The following is a 13,396-nucleotide window of genomic DNA, read 5'->3' as shown; positions in this document are numbered from 1 at the left end:
CTCACCCCTCCCCCACCCCCACCCTTTTCTTTTTTTTTTTTTTTAATCTCTCGTTAATGATTCATTAATTATCTCCCCGTGACGTCATCAAGGGGGGAGGGGAGGGGGCACCTTGGGGTGGGGGGGGAGACACCGAATGGGGCTTTTTAGGGGGTTTTGGGGTTTTTTGGGGTTTTATTGGGGTTTTTTGAGGGGTTTTTTGGGGGGGGGTTGGGGGTTTTTTTGGTTTTTTTAAGGTTTTTTTGGGGGGATTTTTTTGGAGGTTTTTTGAGTTTTTGGGAGGCTTTTTAAGGCTTTTTGGGTTTATATTGGGGTTTTTTTGGTGTTTTTTGGGGGGTTTTTATTGAATTTTTAGGGGGGTTCTGGGGGGGTTTTGGGGGGTTTTTTGGTTTTTTTTTTAAATTTTTTGGGGGGATTTTTTTTGGGGGGGTTTGGGGGGGTTTTTATTGGGGTTTTTTTTTGTTTTATTGAGGTTTTTTGGGGTTCTTTTTTTTGGTTTTCTTTTTTGGGGGGGTTTTGGGGTTTTTTATTGGTTTTTTGGGGGGATTTGGGGGGTTTTTTTGGGGGGAATTTATTGGGGTTTATTGGGGGTTTTTTGGGGTTTTTTTTTTTTGGCTTTTTGGGGGGTCTTGGGGGGCTTTTATTGGGGTTTTTATTGGGTTTTTTTTGGTTTTTTTTGGGGGGCTTCGGGGGGTTTTTATTGGGGTTTTTTGGGGGGGTTTTCTGGTTTTTTTTAGGTTTTTTGGATTTTTTGGGGGGGGGTTTAAGGGTTTTTTTGGTTTATACTAGGGGTTTTTTGGTGTTTTTTTGGGGGGGTTTTATTGGGATTTTTTTGGCTTTTTGGTGGGATTTTTTTTTGTTTTTTTGGGGGGGGTTTGGGGGTTTTTATTGGGTTTTTTTGGGGTTTTATTGAGGTTTTTTTGGGTACTTTTTTTTGGGTTTTTTTGGTTTTTTTGGGTTTTTTTTTTGGGAGCTTTAATTGGGGTTTTTTTGGGTTTTTTTTGGGGGGGTTATTGGGGTTTTTTGGGGACTTTTTTGGAGGGTTTTTTTTGGGTTTTATTGGGGTTTTTGGGGTTTTTTGGGGGGGGCTGGGGTTTTTTTTTGTTTTTTTGTATTTTGGGGGGGGGTTGGGGGTTTTTTTTTGGGCTTTTTGGGTTTTTTTTTGGTTTTTGGGGAGTTGGGTTTTTTTTGTTTTTGGGTTTTATTGGGTTTTTTGGGTTTTTTTTTTGGGTTTATTGGGGTCAGGGTGTGGGGGGGTCCCATAAATTCCCATGAAATTCTTATTAATTTTTGGAGGGGTTCATTGGGTTTTTTGGTTTTTTGGGTTTTTTTGGGGGGGGTGGGATTTTTGCTTTTTTTTTGTTTTAATGGGGTTTTTTGGTTTTCTGGGAGGTTTTTTTGGGGTTTTTTTGGTTTTTTTCGGTTTTTAGGGGGGGTTTTGGGTGTTTTTGTCTTTTGGGGTTTTTAGGGGGTTTTTGGGTTTTTTGGGGAGGTTTTTTTTGTTTTATTGGGGTTTTCTTTTGTTTTTCTTGGGTTTTGGTGTTTTTTTCGGTTCTTTTGGGTTTTTTTTGGGGTTTTGTGGTCAGGGTCTGGGGGGGTCCCATAAAATTCCCATGAAATTATTATTAATTTTTTGATGGTTTTAATTGGGGTTTTTGGGGTTTTCTTTTTTTTGTTTTGTTTTACTGGGGTTTTTTTTGGGTTTTTCAGGCTTTTTTGGAGGGTTGTTGTGGGGTTTTTTTTTTGTTTGTTTTTTGGGGGATTTTGTGTTTTTTTGTTTTGTTTTGGGGTTTTTTGAGGTTTTTTTGGGTTCTTTTGAGTTTTTTTGAGGTTCTTTTGAGGTTTTTTTTGGTTTTTGGGGTGTGGCAAGTCTCATAAAATTCCCATAAAATTATTCATTTTTTGATTGTTTTATTGGGCTTTTTTTGGGTCATTTTGGGTTTTGGTTTTTTTGGTGGGTTTTTTTTTTTATTTGTTTTTGTTTTATTTGGTTTTTTGGGGCTCGTTTAGGGTTTTTTTCCAGATTTTTTCGTTTTTTAGGGTTTTTTTCACCCCCCAATCTCTTCCCCTCCCTCCCAGGAAGCCCTCAGGCCCCTCCCCCCCCTCTTCCAGGACCCCCCCAAAACTTTTCCCAACGTTTCCTCAGCTCTTCCCAATCCCTCTGGAGCCTTTTCTGGAGTTTTTGGGGTTTTTTCCACCCCCCTCCCCCCCCCATTTTGGGGTCAGGGGGTGTGGGGGGGAGCCCAGAAAATTTTTTTGGGGGTTTTTATTGGGTTTCTTTAAGGTTTTGGGTTTTTTTTTTAAGGTTTTTTGGGGGTCTTGGGGTTTTTTTGGGGGGGCTTCGAGGTTTTGGGGGTTTTTTTTGTTTTTATTGTTTTTGGGGTTTTTTGAGGTTTTATTGGATCTTTGGGTTCTTTTGGGATCTTCTTGGGGTGGGGGGGGTCTCATAAAATTCTTATTATTTTATTGAGGGGGTTTTTTGGGTTTTTTTTTTGGGGGGGTGTTTTTTGGTTTTGGGGAGGTTTTTGGGTTTTTTTTGGGTTTTTTTGGGTTTTGGGTTTTTTTTTGTGGGGGTTTTGGATTTTTTTTGGTTTTTGGGGGCTTTTATTGGGTTTTCTGGGGGGGTTGGGGTTTTTTTAGGGCATTTTCTGGTTTTGGGGTTTTTTTGGAGGGTTTTTTTTGGGTTTTGGGGGTATTTTGGGTTTTTTTGGGGGGCTCCGGGGGCTTTTTATTGGGTTTTTTTGGGGGAGTTTTTATTTTGGGGTTTCTTTCTTGGTTTTTTGGGGTTTTTTTGTTGTTTGGGGGGATTTTGGAGGTTTTTTTTGTTTGTTTTTTGGGGTTTTTGGGAGGGGGTTTGGGGTTTTTTAAAGTGTTTTGGGTTTTTTTGAGGGTTCTTTTTGGTTTTGAGGGTTTTTTTGGGGGGTTTGTGGGGTTTTTTGGGGTGGTTTTTTTTGGGGGGTTTTGGGGGTCTTATTGAGGTTTTTTGGGGTTCTTTTTTTTGTTTGTTGGGGTTTTTTTGGGGTTTTTTGTTTTTATTGGTGGGTTTCGGTTTTTTTGGTGTTTTTTTGTGTTTTTTGCAAGTTTTGGGGTTGGTTTTGGGGGGTTTTTTGGGGCTTTTTTGAGGATTTTGGGGTTTGTTTTTGGGTTTTTTTGTGGTTTTCTCTTGGGTTTTGGTGGTTTTTTTTTTTCTTTTATTGGGTTTTTTGGTTTTTTCAGGTTTTTGGGTTTTTTGGGTATTTTTTGGGTTTTTGGGCTGGGGTTTGTCTCCAAATTCCCATAAATTCCCATATTTTTTATTATTTTTATATTATTTTTGGGGGGGTATTATTGGGGTTTTTTGGGGGGTTTTTTGGGTTTCGTTTGTTGTTTGGGGGGATTTTTGGGGTTTTTTTAGGGCATTTTGTGGTTTTTTGGGGTTTTGGGGTTTTTTTTGGTTTATATAGGGGTTTTTTGGTGTTTTTTGGGGGGGTTTGGGGGTTTTTATTGGGTTTTCTGGGGGTTTTAATGAGGTTTTTGGGGGTTCTTTTTTTGTTGTTTTTTGAGGGGTTTTGGGAGGGTTCAACGGGTTTTTTTGGGGGGGTTTTGGGGTTTCTTTTGGGGGGGTTTTTTTGGGCTTTTTGGGGGGTTTCATTGGGGTTTTTTGGGTTTTTTTGGGGTTTTTTCGGGGTTCCTATTGGGGTTTTTTTGGGGGCTTTTTTGGAGGGTTTTTTTTGGTTTTTTGGGTTTTTTTTAAGGTCTTTTTTTGTTTATATTGGGGTTTTTTTGGTGTTTTTTTGGGGGGGTTTTGGGGAGGTTTTTTTTGGGGGTTTTATTGGGGTTTTTTTGGGGTTTTTATTGGGGTTTTTTTAAGGTTTTTGGGTTTTTTTTTAAGGTTTTTTGGGGGGTTTCATTGGGGTTTCTATTGGGGTTTTTTGGGGGGGTTTTGGGGAGTTTTTTGGGGGCGTTTATTTTGTTTTTTGGGGTTTTTTTGGGTGGGGTTTGGGGGGTTTTATTGGGGTTTTTTTTGGTTTTTTGGGGGTTTTTTTTTAAGGCTTTGGGGTTTTTTTTAAGGTTTTTTTGGGGGGTTTTCAGATTTTTTTGAGGGGGGTTGGGGTTTTGGGGTTTTTTTTTGGTTTTTGGGGGGGTTTTGGTGGGTTTTTTTGGGGTTTTTTTTGGGTTTTTTAGGGGTTTGGGGGGTTTTTTTGGTTTTTTTTTGGGGGGCTTCGCGGGGTTTTTATTGGGGTTTTTTGGGGGGTATTTTTGGGGGGTTTTATTGGGGTTTTGGGGGGGTTTTTTGGTTTTTTCCTCCCCCCTCCCCCCCACGTTGAGGTCAGGGGGTGCGTGGGGGGATCCCATAAAATTCTCAAGTTTTCTGGGGGGGTTTTATTGGTTTTTTTTTTGTTTGTTTCGGGGTTCTCTTGGGGTTTTTTTGGTTTTTAGGGTCAGGTGTGGGGAGGAACCCATAAAATTCCCATCAAATTATCATTAATTTTTTGAGGGTTTTATTCTTTTTTGTTTGTTTGTTTTGGGTTTTTTGGTTTTTTTTTAGGGCATTTTGTGGTTTTTTGGTATTTTGGGGTTTTTGGGTTTTTTTTTGGTTTTTTGGGGGATTTCATTGGGTTTTTTTTGATTTTTTGGGGGGTTTTTTGGAGGTTTTTTTGGAGGGTTTGTTTTGGTTTTTTGGGGTTTTTTTAAGGTCTCTTTTTGTTTATATTGGGGGTTTTTGGTGTTTTTTGGGGGGCTTTGGGGAGTTTTTTTGGGGGGACTTTGGGGGTTTTTATTGTTTTTTTGGGGGTTTTATTGAGATTTTTTGGGTTCTTTTTGGTTTTTGGTGGTTTTTAGGGGGGGTTTAATGGGTTTTTTTGGGGGGTTTCATTGGGGTTTTTATTGGGTTTTTTTTGGGGGGGTTTTATTGGGGTCTTTTGGGGTTCTTCTTTTTGGTTTTGGGTTTTTTGGGGGGGGCTTTAATGTCTTTTTTGGGGGGGGGAGGGGTTTGGGTTTTTTTTGAGGTTTTTATTGGGGTTTTTTGGGTTTTTTTGGGGGATTTTTGGGGGGTTTTATTGGGTTTTTTGGGGGCTTTTTTTTGGGTTTTTTTTAAGGTTTTGGGGATTTTTTTAGGGCATTTTGTGGTTTTGGGGGGTTTTTTTGGAGGTTTTTTTTTGGGTTTTGGGGGTATTTTGGGTTTTTTTGGAGGGCTCCGGGGGCTTTTTATTGGGTTTTTTTGGGGGGGTTTTTGCTTTTGGGGTTTCTTTCTTGGTTTTTTGGGGTTTTTTTTGTTGTTTGGGGGGATTTTTGGGGTTTTTTTTCTTGGTTTTTTGGGAGGGGCTTTGGGGTTTTTTAAAGATTTTTGGGGTTTTTTGAGGGTTCTTTTTGGTTTTTTGGGGGTTTTGTGGGTTTTTTTGGGGTGGTTTTGGGGTTTTATTGAGGTTTTTTGGGATTCTTTTTTTTGTTTGTTGGGGTTTTTTTGGGAGGGGTTTAATGGGGTTTTTTTGGGAGGTTTTGGGGGTTTTTTGGGGGGTTTCTTGGGGTTTTTATTGGGGTTTTTTGGGGTTTTTTTGGGGTTTTTTGGTTTTGGGGTTTATTGGGGTTTTTTTAAGGTTTTGGGGGTTTTTTTATAAGGCTTTTTGGGGGGTTTCGGGGTTTTTTGGGGGGGTTGGGGTTTTGGGGTTTTTTTTGGTTTTGGGGTTTTTTGGGTTTTTTGGGGGGGGTTGGTGGTTTTTGGGGTTTTTTTGGGGGGTTTGGGGGTTTTTTTGGCTTTTTTTTGTTTTTAGGGTTTTTTTTGGTTTGGGGGATTTTTTTGGGGGGTTGGGGGTTTTTTTGCTTTTGCGGGGTTTTATTGGGGGGTTTTGGTTTTTTTTTTAGGGCATTTGTGGTTTTTTTGGAGGTTTTTTGGAGGTTTTGGGGTTTTTCTCCCCCTCCCCCCCATGTTGAGGTCAGGGGGTGCGTGGGGGGATCCCATAAAATTCTCAAGTTTTGTGGGGGGGTTTATTGGGTTTTTTTTTGTTGTTTTGGGGTTCTTTTGGGGTTTTATTTGGTTTTTAGGGTCAGGTGTGGGGAGGAACCCACAAAATTCCCATAAAATTATCATTAATTTTTTGAGGGTTTTATTCTTTTTCTTCTTTTTTTTTTTGTTTGTTTTTTTGTTTCTTTTTTTGGGTTTTTTGTGTTTTGGGGATTTTTGGGATTCTTTTAGGGTTTTTTTTTTAGGTGGGGGCAGTCTCATAAAATTGCCCCCAAATTATAATTATTTTATTGCTGGTTTTTTTGGGGTTTTTTGTTTTTATTGGTGGGTTTTGGTGTTTTTGGTGTTTTTTTGTTTTTAGGGGTTTTTTTGTGTTTTTTGCAAGTTTTGGGGTTGGTTTTGGGGGGTTTTTTGGGGCTTTTTTTAGGATTTTGGGGTTTGTTTTTGGGTTTTTTTGTGGTTTTCTCTTGGGTTTTGGTGGTTTTTTTTTTTCTTTATTGGGTTTTTTGGTTTTTTCAGGTTTTGGGGTTTTTTGGGTATTTTTTGGGTTTTTGGGCTGGGGTTTGTCTCCAAATTCCCATAAATTCCCATATTTTTTATTATTTTTATATTATTTTTGGGGGGGTATTATTGGGGTTTTTTGGGGGTTTTTTTGGGTTTCGTTTGTTGTTTGGGGGGATTTTTGGGGTTTTTTTAGGGTTTTTTTGGGGGGGTTTCTGGGTTTTCTTTTAGGTTTTGAGGATTTTGGGGTTTTTTTGTTTTGTTTTTGGGTTTTTTGGGGGTTCTTTTGGGGCTTTTGGGGATTTTTTGGGGTTTTCTTTTAGGTTTTTGGGCTGGAGGAAGTCCCATCAAATTCCCATCAAATTCATATGATTTTATTGGGGGTTTTTTTTTGTTTTGTTGGATGTTTTTTGGGTTTTATTGGATTTTTTTGTTGTTTTGGGGTTTGGTTTTTTGGGGTTTTTTTTGTTTTCTTGGGTTTTTTTCAGGTTTTTGGAGTTTTTTGGGATTTCTTCTTGGTTTTTGGAGTGCGGGGGTCTCCGAAAATTCCCATAAATTCCTTATTAATTTGGGGAGGGTTTTTTGGGGGCTTTTTGGGGTTTTTTTGAGGCTCTTGGGGCTTTTTTGGGGTTTATTGGGGTTTTATATCTGGGGAGTTTGGGGGGTTTTTTGGAGGGATTTTTTGTTTTGAGGGGTTTTTTTGGTTTTTTTTTTTAGTTTGGGGGGATTTTTGGGGTTTTTTGTTTTTTTTGGGGGGGCGGTTTTTGGGGTGGGGTCTCATAAAATTCCCATAAAATTATTAATTGTTTGGGGGTTTTAGTGGGGGTTTTGGGGGGATTTTGGGGTTTTTTGGGGTTTTTTTTTGGGGGTTGAGGGTTTTTATTGTTTTTGGGGGGGCTTTTGGGGATTTTTTGGAGGGGTTTTGGGGTTTTTTTAGGGCATTTTGTGGTTTTTTGGGGTTTTGGGGTTTTTTTGGTTTATATAGGGGTTTTTTGGTGTTTTTTGGGGGGGTTTGGGGGTTTTTATTGGGTTTTCTGGGGGTTTTAATGAGGTTTTTGGGGGTTCTTTTTTTGTTGTTTTTTGAGGGGTTTTGGGAGGGTTCAACGGGTTTTTTTGGGGGGGTTTTGGGGTTTCTTTTGGGGGGGTTTTTTTGGGCTTTTTGGGGGGTTTCATTGGGGTTTTTTGGGTTTTTTTGGGGTTTTTTCGGGGTTCCTATTGGGGTTTTTTTGGGGGCTTTTTTGGAGGGTTTTTTTTTGGTTTTTTGGGTTTTTTTTAAGGTCTTTTTTTGTTTATATTGGGGTTTTTTGGGGGGGTTTTGGGGAGTTTTTTTGGGGGGTTTTTTGGGGTTTTTTTGGGTATTTTGGGGGGTTTCATTGGGGTTTTTATTAGGTTTTTTTGGGAGGGTTTTATTGGGGTTTTTTTTGGGTTTTTTGGGTTTTTTTAAGGTCTTTTTTTGTTTATATTGGGTTTTTTTTTGGTGTTTTTTTGGGGGGGTTTTGGGGAGGTTTTTTTTGGGGGTTTTATTGGGGTTTTTTTAAGGTTTTTGGGTTTTTTTTTAAGGTTTTTTGGGGGGTTTCATTGGGGTTTTTATTGGGGTTTTTTGGGGGGGTTTTGGGGAGTTTTTTGGGGGCGTTTATTTTGTTTTTTGGGGTTTTTTTGGGTGGGGTTTGGGGGGTTTTATTGGGGTTTTTTTTGGTTTTTTGGGGGTTTTTTTTTAAGGCTTTGGGGTTTTTTTTAAGGTTTTTTTGGGGGGTTTTCAGATTTTTTTGAGGGGGGTTGGGTTTTGGGGTTTTTTTTGGTTTTTGGGGGGGTTTTGGTGGGTTTTTTTGGGGTTTTTTTTGGGTTTTTTAGGGGTTTGGGGGGTTTTTTTGGTTTTTTTTGGGGGGCTTCGCGGGGTTTTTATTGGGGTTTTTTGGGGGGTATTTTTGGGGGGTTTTATTGGGGTTTTGGGGGGGTTTTTTTGGTTTTTTCCTCCCCCCTCCCCCCCACGTTGAGGTCAGGGGGTGCGTGGGGGGATCCCATAAAATTCTCAAGTTTTCTGGGGGGGTTTTATTGGTTTTTTTTTTGTTTGTTTCGGGGTTCTCTTGGGGTTTTTTTGGTTTTTAGGGTCAGGTGTGGGGAGGAACCCATAAAATTCCCATCAAATTATCATTAATTTTTTGAGGGTTTTATTCTTTTTTGTTTGTTTGTTTTGGTTTTTTTTTGTTTTTTTTTAGGGCATTTTGTGGTTTTTTGGTATTTTGGGGTTTTTGGGGTTTTTTTTTGGTTTTTTGGGGATTTCATTGGGGTTTTTTTTGATTTTTTGGGGGGTTTTTTGGAGGTTTTTTTGGAGGGTTTGTTTTGGTTTTTTGGGGTTTTTTTAAGGTCTCTTTTTGTTTATATTGGGGTTTTTGGTGTTTTTTGGGGGGCTTTGGGGAGTTTTTTTGGGGGGACTTTGGGGGTTTTTATTGTTTTTTTGGGGGTTTTATTGAGATTTTTTGGGTTCTTTTTGGTTTTTGGTGGTTTTTAGGGGGGGTTTAATGGGTTTTTTTGGGGGGTTTCATTGGGGTTTTTATTGGGTTTTTTTGGGGGGGTTTTATTGGGGTCTTTTGGGGTTCTTCTTTTTGGTTTTGGGTTTTTTGGGGGGGGCTTTAATGTCTTTTTTGGGGGGGGAGGGGTTTGGGTTTTTTTTGAGGTTTTTATTGGGGTTTTTTGGGTTTTTTTGGGGGATTTTTGGGGGGTTTTATTGGGGTTTTTTGGGGGCTTTTTTTTGGGTTTTTTTTAAGGTTTTGGGGATTTTTTTAGGGCATTTTGTGGTTTTGGGGGGTTTTTTTGGAGGTTTTTTTTTGGGTTTTGGGGGTATTTTGGGTTTTTTTGGAGGGCTCCGGGGGCTTTTTATTGGGTTTTTTTGGGGGGTTTTTGCTTTTGGGGTTTCTTTCTTGGTTTTTTGGGGTTTTTTTTGTTGTTTGGGGGGATTTTTGGGGTTTTTTTTCTTGGTTTTTTGGGAGGGGCTTTGGGGTTTTTTAAAGATTTTTGGGGTTTTTTGAGGGTTCTTTTTGGTTTTTTGGGGGTTTTGTGGGTTTTTTTGGGGTGGTTTTGGGGGTTTTATTGAGGTTTTTTGGGATTCTTTTTTTTGTTTGTTGGGGTTTTTTTTGGGAGGGGTTTAATGGGGTTTTTTTGGGAGGTTTTGGGGGTTTTTTGGGGGGTTTCTTGGGGTTTTTATTGGGGTTTTTTGGGGTTTTTTTGGGGTTTTTTGGTTTTGGGGTTTATTGGGGTTTTTTTTAAGGTTTTGGGGGTTTTTTTATAAGGCTTTTTGGGGGGTTTCGGGGTTTTTTTGGGGGGGTTGGGGTTTTGGGGTTTTTTTTGGTTTTGGGGTTTTTTGGGTTTTTTGGGGGGGGTTGGTGGTTTTTGGGGTTTTTTTGGGGGTTTGGGGGTTTTTTTGGCTTTTTTTTGTTTTTAGGGTTTTTTTTGGTTTGGGGGATTTTTTTGGGGGGTTGGGGGTTTTTTTGGCTTTTGCGGGGTTTTATTGGGGGGTTTTGGTTTTTTTTTTAGGGCATTTTGTGGTTTTTTTGGAGGTTTTTTGGAGGTTTTGGGGGTTTTTCTCCCCCTCCCCCCCATGTTGAGGTCAGGGGGTGCGTGGGGGGATCCCATAAAATTCTCAAGTTTTGTGGGGGGGTTTATTGGGTTTTTTTTTGTTGTTTTGGGGTTCTTTTGGGGTTTTATTTGGTTTTTAGGGTCAGGTGTGGGGAGGAACCCACAAAATTCCCATAAAATTATCATTAATTTTTTGAGGGTTTTATTCTTTTTCTTCTTTTTTTTTTTGTTTGTTTTTTTGTTTCTTTTTTTGGGTTTTTTGTGTTTTGGGGATTTTTGGGATTCTTTTAGGGTTTTTTTTTTAGGTGGGGGGCAGTCTCATAAAATTGCCCCCAAATTATAATTATTTTATTGCTGGTTTTTTTGGGGTTTTTGTTTTTATTGGTGGGTTTTGGTGTTTTTGGTGTTTTTTTGTTTTTAGGGGTTTTTTTTGTGTTTTTTGCAAGTTTTGGGGTTGGTTTTGGGGGGTTTTTTGGGGCTTTTTTTAGGATTTTGGGGTTTGTTTTTGGGTTTTTTTGTGGTTTTCTCTTGGGTTTTGGTGGTTTTTTTTTTTCTTTTATTGGGTTTTTTGGTTTTTTCAGGTTTTGGGGTTTTTTGGGTATTTTTTGGGTTTTTGGGCTGGGGTTTGTCTCCAAATTCCCATAAATTCCCATATTTTTTATTATTTTTATATTATTTTTGGGGGGGTATTATTGGGGTTTTTTGGGGGTTTTTTTGGGTTTCGTTTGTTGTTTGGGGGGATTTTTGGGGTTTTTTTAGGGTTTTTTTGGGGGGGTTTCTGGGTTTTCTTTTAGGTTTTGAGGATTTTGGGGTTTTTTTGTTTTGTTTTTGGGTTTTTTGGGGGTTCTTTTGGGGCTTTTGGGGATTTTTTTGGGGTTTTCTTTTAGGTTTTTGGGCTGGAGGAAGTCCCATCAAATTCCCATCAAATTCATATGATTTTATTGGGGGTTTTTTTTTGTTTTGTTGGATGTTTTTTGGGTTTTATTGGATTTTTTTGTTGTTTTGGGGTTTGGTTTTTTGGGGTTTTTTTTGTTTTCTTGGGTTTTTTTCAGGTTTTTGGAGTTTTTTGGGATTTCTTCTTGGTTTTTGGAGTGCGGGGGTCTCCGAAAATTCCCATAAATTCCTTATTAATTTGGGGAGGGTTTTTTGGGGCTTTTTGGGGTTTTTTTGAGGCTCTTGGGGCTTTTTTGGGGTTTATTGGGGTTTTATATCTGGGGAGTTTGGGGGGTTTTTTGGAGGGATTTTTTGTTTTGAGGGGTTTTTTTGGTTTTTTTTTTTAGTTTGGGGGGATTTTTGGGGTTTTTTGTTTTTTTTGGGGGGGCGGTTTTTGGGGTGGGGTCTCATAAAATTCCCATAAAATTATTAATTGTTTGGGGGTTTTAGTGGGGGTTTTGGGGGGGATTTTGGGGTTTTTTGGGGTTTTTTTTTGGGGGGTTGAGGGTTTTTATTGTTTTTGGGGGGGCTTTTGGGGATTTTTTGAGGGGTTTTGGGGTTTTTTTAGGGCATTTTGTGGTTTTTTGGGGTTTTGGGGTTTTTTTGGTTTATATAGGGGTTTTTTGGTGTTTTTTGGGGGGGTTTGGGGGTTTTTATTGGGTTTTCTGGGGGTTTTAATGAGGTTTTTGGGGGTTCTTTTTTTGTTGTTTTTTGAGGGGTTTTGGGAGGGTTCAACGGGTTTTTTTGGGGGGGTTTTGGGGTTTCTTTTGGGGGGGTTTTTTTGGGCTTTTTGGGGGGTTTCATTGGGGTTTTTTGGGTTTTTTTGGGGTTTTTTCGGGGTTCCTATTGGGGTTTTTTTGGGGGCTTTTTTGGAGGGTTTTTTTTTGGTTTTTTGGGTTTTTTTTAAGGTCTTTTTTTGTTTATATTGGGTTTTTTGGGGGGGTTTTGGGGAGTTTTTTTGGGGGGTTTTTTGGGGTTTTTTTGGGTATTTTGGGGGGTTTCATTGGGGTTTTTATTAGGTTTTTTTGGGAGGGTTTTATTGGGGTTTTTTTTGGGTTTTTTGGGTTTTTTTAAGGTCTTTTTTTGTTTATATTGGGTTTTTTTTTGGTGTTTTTTTGGGGGGGTTTTGGGGAGGTTTTTTTTGGGGGTTTTATTGGGGTTTTTTTAAGGTTTTTGGGTTTTTTTTTAAGGTTTTTTGGGGGGTTTCATTGGGGTTTTTATTGGGGTTTTTTGGGGGGGTTTTGGGGAGTTTTTTGGGGGCGTTTATTTTGTTTTTTGGGGTTTTTTTGGGTGGGGTTTGGGGGGTTTTATTGGGGTTTTTTTTGGTTTTTTGGGGGTTTTTTTTTAAGGCTTTGGGGTTTTTTTTAAGGTTTTTTTGGGGGGTTTTCAGATTTTTTTGAGGGGGGTTGGGGTTTTGGGGTTTTTTTTGGTTTTTGGGGGGGTTTTGGTGGGTTTTTTTGGGGTTTTTTTTGGGTTTTTTAGGGGTTTGGGGGTTTTTTTGGTTTTTTTTTGGGGGGCTTCGCGGGGTTTTTATTGGGGTTTTTTGGGGGGTATTTTTGGGGGGTTTTATTGGGGTTTTGGGGGGGTTTTTTGGTTTTTTCCTCCCCCCTCCCCCCCACGTTGAGGTCAGGGGGTGCGTGGGGGGATCCCATAAAATTCTCAAGTTTTCTGGGGGGGTTTTATTGGTTTTTTTTTTTGTTTGTTTCGGGGTTCTCTTGGGGTTTTTTTGGTTTTTAGGGTCAGGTGTGGGGAGGAACCCATAAAATTCCCATCAAATTATCATTAATTTTTTGAGGGTTTTATTCTTTTTTGTTTGTTTGTTTTGGTTTTTTTTGTTTTTTTTTAGGGCATTTTGTGGTTTTTTGGTATTTTGGGGTTTTTGGGGTTTTTTTTTGGTTTTTTGGGGGATTTCATTGGGGTTTTTTTTGATTTTTTGGGGGGTTTTTTGGAGGTTTTTTTGGAGGGTTTGTTTTGGTTTTTTGGGGTTTTTTTAAGGTCTCTTTTTGTTTATATTGGGGGTTTTTGGTGTTTTTTGGGGGGCTTTGGGGAGTTTTTTTGGGGGGACTTTGGGGGTTTTTATTGTTTTTTTGGGGGTTTTATTGAGATTTTTTGGGTTCTTTTTGGTTTTTGGTGGTTTTTAGGGGGGGTTTAATGGGTTTTTTTGGGGGGTTTCATTGGGGTTTTTATTGGGTTTTTTTGGGGGGGTTTTATTGGGGTTTTTTGGGGTTCTTCTTTTTGGTTTTGGGTTTTTTGGGGGGGGGCTTTAATGTCTTTTTTGGGGGGGGGAGGGGTTTGGGGTTTTTTTGAGGTTTTTATTGGGGTTTTTTGGGTTTTTTTGGGGGATTTTTGGGGGGTTTTATTGGGGTTTTTTGGGGGCTTTTTTTTGGGTTTTTTTTAAGGTTTTGGGGATTTTTTTAGGGCATTTTGTGGTTTTGGGGGGTTTTTTTA

This window comes from Heliangelus exortis, unplaced genomic scaffold, assembly GCF_036169615.1.
Source record: "Heliangelus exortis unplaced genomic scaffold, bHelExo1.hap1 Scaffold_119, whole genome shotgun sequence".
NCBI lineage: Eukaryota > Metazoa > Chordata > Aves > Apodiformes > Trochilidae > Heliangelus > Heliangelus exortis.
Note: the sequence above shows the minus strand (reverse complement) of the source record.